The sequence below is a fragment of the Palaemon carinicauda genome, chromosome 32, assembly GCF_036898095.1.
Source record: "Palaemon carinicauda isolate YSFRI2023 chromosome 32, ASM3689809v2, whole genome shotgun sequence".
NCBI lineage: Eukaryota > Metazoa > Arthropoda > Malacostraca > Decapoda > Palaemonidae > Palaemon > Palaemon carinicauda.
In genome coordinates, this window is record NC_090756.1 from 19,519,730 (window position 1) to 19,529,606 (window position 9,877).

Sequence of the window (9,877 nt, forward strand, 5' to 3'; positions counted from 1 at the left end):
GAGATTAAGACAACATAACTTAAGGGTAAAGATTAGTAAGTGTGAATTTTTCAAAACAGAATGAATATATTTGGGTTTCATGGTGTCAAGCCAAGGTCTTAAAGTAGTCCATGATAAGATGTCGGCTATACGTAATTTTCCCATACCTACTAATGTCAAGGGAATACAGCAATTTCTGGGTTGTAGTGGATATTACAGGCGTTTTATACGCAACTATTCAATAATAACCGCTCCTTTAACTGATCTTACGAAAAAGGGCGTAGATTTCATATGGTCTGAGCAACATCAACAGGCGTTTAATACTTTGAAAGATGAACTGTGTAGTTCTCCTATCTTAAAATTTCCTGACTTCGGTAAGGAATTCTTCATTGCAACAGACGCCTCAGACTTAGGAGTAGGAGGGGTATTGCTTCAGCAATATGATAAACAATTTTTCCCGATAGCTTTCTATTCTCGAAAATTGAGAACTTCCGAAAGTAAGTATGCAGTAATAGACAAGGAAGGGCTAGCTATTGTTAATTCACTAGTGCATTTTAAGTTCATAATTTACGGTTATCCCGTTAAGGTTCTTACTGACCATAAACCACTAACAGAGTTCTTTAAAGGCTTCAACCACAGCCCTAAACGAACTCGGTGGCATTTGATCATTCAAGATTTTGGCGCAAGAATCGGGTATTTACCTGGGAAAGCAAATATCATTGCGGATGCATTATCACGCAACCCCGTGTCATCTTGTACGGAGCCTTTAGCTGAATTAATAGATATATCAACATCCATGCCTATTGTAAAAACAATATCTGAACAAGAAGATTTAGGCTGGAGCGCTGAATTGTTACAGACTGAGCAAAGAAAAGATCAGAAAATAGAAACAATTATAAATGCTTTGAAAGGCAATCATAAGGAAAAGGAATATATAAAGTATAAGCAGCAGAATTATATAATCAAAGATAATATTTTGTGTAGGACTGTGACAAGGAAAACCCGCAATACACCACATGTAACTAACGACCAGGTAGTAGTACCAATCTCACTTATTTCCACTGTCCTGAATTGGTTGCATTCAAATCCATTACATGGACACCCGGGGTTCTCATTAATGTCACAGAAAGCCAAATCATTGTTTTATTGGCATACGATGCTTACAGATATAAAAAGACACATAGCTAATTGTCGCACATGTCAGGAAAACAAAGGGCATACGAAAACACCTGTCAGCCTAGGAGCTTATCCTGTGCCCAATCAACCCTTTGAAAGAATACAATTAGATTTGTTAACAGGATTTTACGAGTCAGACAGAGGAAATAAGCACCTCTTAGTAATTATAGATGCTTTAACTCGATATACAGAACTAATAGCGCTTAAAACTAAAACTGCGATTGAATGCGATAGGAAGTTTTACGAGTGTTACATTTGTAAACATGGAATTCCACACATGATAATCTCAGACTCGGGTGGTGAATTTAATAATCACTTTCATACCTCATTGTGTGAATTCCTCAGAATAAAGAAAATAAATACCATGATATATCACCCAGAGTCGAATGGGCTAGTGTAAAGAGCAAATAGGAAGATATTAAATATATTAAGAGTAACACTAGGGGGATCAGACCCCAACTGGGATATTGCAATACCGGCGGCACTGAGTACTCTGAATCATTCATATCATATATCAATTAAAATGTCACCGCATGAAGCATTGTATGGTACCCCAGTTAGAACGCCTTTCCATGTATTAACGCCTGCAACTAATCTATCAAATCCTTTAAAAGAATGTATAAATGCAAGTATAAGTCGTTATGATATCCTTCGAAAGAATTTAGAAGAATCACAAATCATAATGAAAAGGAATCATGATAAAACAGCGAAACCAACTAAAACATATACCGTGGGTGATAACGTATATATTCAAATCAATGTACGAAAAGGGCTCAATTATAAACTAACATCTAAGTTTGAAGGCCCATTTAACATTTTGGAAACATTAACGGCCAATAGGTTTAGAGTTCAAAACGTATCCCAACCCACGGATGAGAGAAGAGTACCATTGGCTCACATAAGAAATTAAAAAGAAAAGAGAGGAAAAGAAGTGAGGGAAAATTTTTTTTTATTTTATGTGATTAAAAGTTTTCTTTTTAATACAGGAGTAATTACATATATTTTTCTTGTTACAGGTTTCCAAGATGAATTTTTTGTTGTTGGGAGTGATATTGTTCGCTCAGACATTTTTCTCGTGTGGGATGAGCTCTAAAACTAAAAGTATAAATTTTAAATATGGCACTATAGTTGAAAGACAAGAAGACGTTTTTATTACATCAACCAACGTAGTTGTAGAAGTGAATATGCAAGCAATTTTTCTTCAAGAGAATGATGTCACTAGCTTAAGAACCGCCATTTCAAGGTTTTCTGCCTCATTGGATGAGTTGCATAGAAGACATTTTCATTTGACTACAGAGAGTTTGCTTGGATCAACATTAAAAGTTGCAGAGATGCTATCTGATGACTTGAAAAATAAGACTTACGCAACAGGATCTTTGGCTTATGACCTTTTGATGTGGACTGTAGGACACGAACATAAAGAAAGACGAAATCCGTTTATTTATGCTGCATTAAACATCTTTGGGTCTGTTGCAAGTTTAGGTTTAGGAATTTCCAATCGTCTTAAAATTAGTAATCAAAATAAGAAAATTGAGTTCTTGACTCATGAAGATGAATTGATTATGTCAGAACTAAGGAATCAGTTAGCTTCAATCAATAAAATTATGGATTTAGTAAATGAACATTCAAATAATATCATTCAGATTATGGAAGTACAGGATTTGTTGGCAACATTAACGTATTATGATTCAAAGATAGATCACATACATAACAGAATTGCACATTTCATTGAGAAATCCAAGGATTATGTAGAAGCTATCACGTTAGCAACTAAAGGTGTACTGTCGCCCCATTTGTTGCCTATAAATTACTTAAAGTTAATTCTGGAGAACGGAAGGGATAAACTAGGCTATGTTCCTTTGTTAGACGAACATAGGTTAGAATTTTATTACAGCCTAATTACAGTAAACGTTGATAATAACAAGATTATGATTACAATTCCCTTTGATTCTTCTGATGCCTGGCAATCTTACAGGATATCACCATTTCCGACTTTCATGACGAATCACTCAAATCCAGTAATATCCAGTTTGACAGGACACGTATTGATTTCCCCAGACAAGGAAACATATACGGTCATTAAAGACTTAAATCAATTAACTCACTGTTCAGACGCAATGGATAGAAAAATATGTACAGCTGACTCATTTGAATTCCATAAAAACTTAATGTATTCATGCGAGTTAGGTATAGTGCTAGACGGTGCTCTCTCCCATACAAGTGAAAATTGTCTGGATAAGCTTTATCCCTTTGACAATAATGAGTTCAATTGCAGACTGAACAATGGCTCGTGGATACGATACGACAAGGACGGCTTCAATGTATCATGCCCTGACGGATCCACGTCCTTCACCCACATCTTCGTCGCAGCAGATGGTTGTGTCGGGACTTCCCCTAATTCCATGGTGACTGGTCTACGGACACTCATCAGAGAACGAGCCTACTTCGCGAACTTCACGTGGACCTCTACAATGCCAGCACTCCCTCTCCCGTATAACAGACAGGTTGCAAAGCGGTTGATGAAGCTTACCGAAAGGGACCACCTGTCACCGACTTATAAGGAAATCCTTCACCCCATACTACTAGCAGGTCTGGTTCTCACGGTGGTGATATTTATCGCCGTGAACATCCTTGTTTGGCGTAGGTTACGGCACAGCAGGCCGCTACAACGAAATGTTTCGCCTTGTCCAGACAATACTCCTTATTTAATTCAGTTTAAAGCCGTTTGAAGTGGCCACCTCATTTGCTAAAGGAGTAAATTGTTGGAAATAGAGTTTGTAAGAAAAGCTGTTAGTATGCTAGTAATATGTAATTGAAGAAATTATCTACATTGCATTGTTAAAAATACATTTAAAACAACATTTAAAAAAAATATAAATCATTTTTTCTCTCGGCATCTAATAAAAATATATAAGCCGGAATGTTAAAAAGAGAAAAAAAAAATATATAACAGAATCTATGGGCATCTAATAAAATATATCAGCCCTATATATATATATATATATATATATATATATATATACATATATATATATATATATATATATATATATATGTACGAAACCGTGGTACGTGTACGTACCAGGAATTCGTGTTTGTGCACTAAAAAATTGAATTTTTACCAAGGTAACAAATATTTTTATTAGTTACCGTATTATGTTAATCTATGTTTCTGACAAAAGGTAACAATTATTCTTTAACAAGTTACCGAATCATATGTAAGTCAGTAGTTTTTTTTTGGTACCATATAATCATTTGCTAGCAATGTACCATATATATGATCTTTATTTTATCATGCATTTTTTTTCTTTGCTTTGGTAATATCTTTTTCATATGCATTATTGTTATTATTTTTTAATGTGCCTATTTGGACATTCGTCCTCGTTTGATTATGGCTAAAGTTAAACAAAGAATAATACATATGTCCAGTCACACCTAGTAAACATGTTTTGGGTTGTTGTTAAATTTTTGTGAAAAAATTGAGATAGCTGGCCGAGCTTATGTAATAGTTGATATTACATGTTTAAAACACATGACATAATATGTCATTTTGGATGAAGATGCTAGCCGTGGGACTTGCTGTAGTCATTCAAATCATAAACAGGACGCACAATGCAGCCTCAACAATGTAACATTTTTCTTAAACGTCAACACCAATGCATCAGCGTGTGAAAGTTTGTGACGTCACCGGATGCAGGTGTCTTCCGAGATTGTGACAAAACTGCTATATAAACTAAGCATACGATATCTGTGATATCGATAATTTAGTCAGTTCATATCTATACTTCACCAGAATTGGTCATCTGACCAACCCAGCTCCCTCCAGTGATGGAGATGTTTAACTCTGTTGTTTTTAACAAATAAATACTTTTAAAGCTAATAAGATGTACTTCGTTATCCAGCTATACACATCTTAAACAACACATACTCAATGTGTGCTTATAAAAGTAGCACACTAATATATATATATATATATATATATATATATATATATATATATATATATATATATATATATTTGCATATGTCTATAATACTTCACCAACATTCCCCACATGGTTCCCTTATTTGGTCTTCCACTCCCTCCTTAACCAGTCGTTTGTCATCTGATGTTATGGAAAAGCAAGACCTTTTTATACTCTATACTATTTTCAACTGGCGATATGCCTGTTTCTGCTATCAACCCCTAATAAGGTGTGGTAGCAAGCTGTTCGAACATTGCTTCATAATTTTGTACTGTATACCCTCTAACTCTTTCATTTCTTTTATTACACCCATAGCCTCTGTATCATGGTCTTCCACTGTCTTGGGTTAGAGTTCTCTTGCTTGAGGGTACACTCGGGCACACTGTTCTATCTAGTTTCTCTTCCTCTTGTTTTGTTAAAGTTTTTATAGTTTATATAGGATATATTTATTTTGATGTTACTTTTCTTAAAATATTCTATTTTTCCTTATTTCCTTTCCTCACTGGGCTATTTTCCCTGTTGGGGCCCTTAGGCTTATAGCATCCTGCTTTTCCAACTAGGGTTGTAGCTTAGCATTTAATAATAATAATTTCTTAATATTTGCTATCATTGTAGGTACTACTACTGTCTCATAGATTGTTATTAGTTTCTTCTTCTTCTTCTCATCATTATTGTTGTTGTTATTATTTGCTAAGCTACAACCCTAGTTGGAAAAGCAGCATGCTATAAGCTTAAGGGCGCCAACAGGGAAAACAGCACAGTGAGTAAAGGAAATAAACTACGAGAGACGTAATTAACAATTAAAATAAAATATTTTAAGAATAGTAACCATATTAAAATGAATTTTTCATACATGAACTATAAAAACTTAAAACAAAAACAAAGAGGAAGAGAAACAAGACGGAAGAGCATACCCTCAAGCAAGAGAACTCTACCCCGAGACGCTATCCGATGTCTAGTAGCTTGGTCAGGGCACCATACACCTGTTGAGATACTACCGCTAAAGTTATTGGGTCCTATGACTGGCCAGACAGTACTACATTAGATCTCTCTCTCTCTCTCTCTCTCTCTCTCTCTCTCTCTCGCTACGCCTACTTTTCCCTTTGCCTACATCTAATAATCTGGCTTATTCTTTCCTCACTTTCCTCTGCCCTCACTGAGATTACCAAACATTTCTTCTTCTCTCAAGGGGTTAACTACTGCACTGTAATTGTTCAGTGGCTACTTTCCTCTTGGCAAGGGTAGAAGAGAGAGACTAGCTATGGTAAGCATGTCTTCTAGAAGGAGGATATTCCAAAATCAAACCTTTGTTCTCTAGTCTTGGGTAGTGTCATAGCCTCTGTACCATGGTCTTGGGTTAGATTTCTCTTGCTTGAGGGTACACTATTCTCTCTGATTTCTCTTTCCTTTTAAAAGTTTTTATTGTTTATATATGAAAGATATATTTTAATGTTACTCTTCTCAAAATATTCTATCTTAAGTGCTCATTACTTCTCTTGTAGTTTATTTATTTTTTGGTTTCATTTCCTCACTGAGCTATTTTCCCTGTTGGAGCCTTTGGGCTTATAGTATCCTGCTTCTCCAACTAGGGATGTAGCTAATAATAATAACCTGCAGGAATTAACACATTTATACATGGTTAGCAATTTTACTCTTTGAATTCCTATACTTAAGGAACTCATCTTGTTGGTATGTGGGTAATCCAGCGATTGTTACTTTATAAACTTTATCAAAATTATAACTCTTTAAAGGATCATTACAGAATGTACCTAAAATTTACCCCTTGTAATGATCAAATTTGTTAGAAAAGGATAATGTTAGACTTAGATTTATGATGTGGTAGCCTATTGGAAACATGCCAGCCACCTGTTGAGATACTACTGCTAGAGAATTATGGGGTCCTTTGATCGGCCAGACAATACTACGTCAGATATTTCTCTCTGGTTACGGTTCACTTTCCCTTTGCCTACACATTCACCGAATAGTCTAGCTCATTCTTTACAGATTCTCCTCTGTCCTCATACACCTGACAACTCTGAGATTACCAAATAATTCCTCTTCACCCAAGGGGTTAACTACTACAATGTAATTGTTCAGTGGCCACATTCCTCTTGGTAAGGGTAGAAGAGACTCTTCAGCTATAGTAAGCAGCTCTTCTAGGAGGACACACCAAAATCAAACCATTGTTCTCTAGTCTTGGGTAGTGCCATAGCCTCTGTACTATGGTCTTCCACTGTCTTGGGTTAGAGTTCTCTTGCTTGAGGGTACACTCGTGCACACTATTCTATCTAATTTCTCTTCCTCTTGTTTTGTTAAAGCTCTTATAGTTTATATAGGAAATATTTATCTTAATGTTGTTACTGTTCTTAATGTATTTAATTTTTCCTTGTTTCCTTTCCTCACTGGGCTATTTTTCCTGTTGGGAACCCTGGGGTTGTAGGGTTGTAGCTTAGCAAGTAGTAGTAGTAGTAATAATAATGATAATGAAAATAAAATAATGATAATGATAATCCCTGCCTGGAGACTTGCCGGACTGGGGTTCGAGTCTCACATAAGGTCAATTGTTTTATAGTTTCTTGTGGTGTCTGCAACCTCACCGTGCTTATGAGCAAAGGATAGGGGAGGGGGTCACTTAAAGGTCTACCTGCTGAATCATCAGCAGCTATTGCCTAGCCCTTCCTGGTCCTAGCTTGGGTGCGGATCAAAAATTTTCTTCGACTCCCCTCTCTTATTCATTCCGTTCATCATTATCAGCTTTAATTGCTTGTCCTTTTTTTATCTCTTGCTCTTTAACCATTTAATATTTTTTTCTTATTTACTTATATAATCACTTACCTATTATCGACTTAACCATAGATTAGGACCAAACAATTTCACGAATTGGTAAGCTATGATGAAATGCCCAGCCGTCGGACTCCAGCTACGCAGATATTAAAGACAACATATTGCAACAGGAACTGTTTGCATTACGGTCATCTGTGCCACTGGGCGTATTTGTCAAGCATTTTTCCACAAGTTCTGACAAAGCAGCTACGCTTTATCATCATGAGTAATACAACGCTGTTTACAAGTTCGAATTATTTTCCTTTTTTTTTATGGCTTTTGTTTTACCTCCATGAAAGGTTTAAACAGCTTCGCGTGTTATTGTATCCTAATTTCAAAGGGTTTCGTCATCCGACTCCGTTTCATAAACGTTTTTGAAGTTTGTATTTTTTGTATTTTGATATGATCACGTTTGTATTTTTGGGGGGTTTGTCCTGTGTGATGTTTCAATTGTGCAGCATTCGCCATAATATGTCACTTTTATACTTTGGGAACTGTGAATCGTGATGACGCTGTGGAATTGAATGTTCGTGATACTACAGACGTCTAGCGGTTGGCGGTCGCTTATAAACAAAGTTCAAATGGGGTAGTAAAATTTAGATTTGTAACTGTAAGGCCGGCAAACTGCTTAAATTACCAATAGAATAGAATAGGCCGTGAAACAGTTAATCATGTGTTAAGTTAGAAAGAGATGTATTTAAAGCAATTTAATTCTTGCAGATTTCATATGAATCAACTACAGGGCCTTACAAGATCTGTTTACGATAATACTATCACTTGTAACAAAAACTGAAGACATTTTTGGAAATTTTGTGATATTTCATATTCAATATTTTGATTTGTTTTCCACCCAATTTAAATAAAAAAATTAGTGTGTTTTTCTTGATCCTTCCCAAGCCTCCTGTTAATTCAAATGTCCTATTTCCTGATGCTATCAAACATGGCATATTCCGTGTTAATTGTTAAATCCACATTATCCAAACACTTAGAAAACAAGTATTCTGTTTGTTCTTGAAAGTCTTAATATCTTCAGTCTTTTTGGATGTCTAGTGGGCAGAATATTTTAGAGCTATAGAACCTTCAGTTGAAATACACCTTGGCTACATTAACTCATTTAAATGTATTAACTAATTCATCTTAGGGGTCAAGTAGGCCTAATCACCGCCAGCTTAGCGTAGGAATTAGTGTCTACAGAGCAGCTGACGCTGGGGACTCAAGGTGTTATTAGTCAATACAGATACTGTATTGGCTCTGGGTATTATGATATTGTGTTGTAACGTCTCATCAGCCACCAAAGGCACTTACTTTTTAGTGTTTTACATTATACCACTGTTCCAAATTCATTTCTACCAACTGTGAAGTTAACCACCCACAAATTTGAATTCATATTTCAAAGTTGACATAAATGCAATTTTAATTGGCATTTGAGACCTCTACAAATTAAATCAATTGCAAATTCTGTCTCGTGCAAGAACTATTGCGTGACATAGATAACTCAACGGACTTTACTGCATTAATGCAAATAGCCTATATAATTTATCAATACTGCTAAAGACGGTCTTTAATATGCAAATGGAATGACGTACACCCTTACCGTACATGTATCAAACCAGCTTTCATACTGTAACAGCAGAAGACAGTCAAAACTTCACAAAATCCTTAAGACAACTAGATGATTTTTTTCACTGCCACAGCGTCTCAAACAAGGATCGCAAAATCAAGCATTTTGTAAACATTGGGACCCGATTGTTCGTTGTCCTTTGAAAGCATATTCGGAATTTTTGAAAATATTTCTGTAACGAATAAACCCACATCATAGTAATATATATATATATATATATATATATATATATATATAATATACACAGTATGTTTTATTATAATTTTCTCAAATTAGTTCTCAAGACAGGGAGTGGCACCAGAGATTGCAAACA

General features: G+C 35.5%; 1 protein-coding gene across 1 annotated transcript in view; it reads right to left on the reverse strand.

Annotated features, from left to right (window-relative positions):
* LOC137625300 (INO80 complex subunit E-like) overlaps positions 1 to 9,562 on the reverse strand; it is a 104,910-nt gene extending 95,348 nt beyond the window's left edge. The window contains exon 1 of the mRNA XM_068356129.1: positions 9,543 to 9,562. The gene's annotated coding sequence lies outside the window, so the exon portion shown is untranslated. The remainder of the gene's footprint in view (positions 1 to 9,542) is intronic.
* Between the last annotated feature and the right edge of the window lie 315 nt (positions 9,563 to 9,877).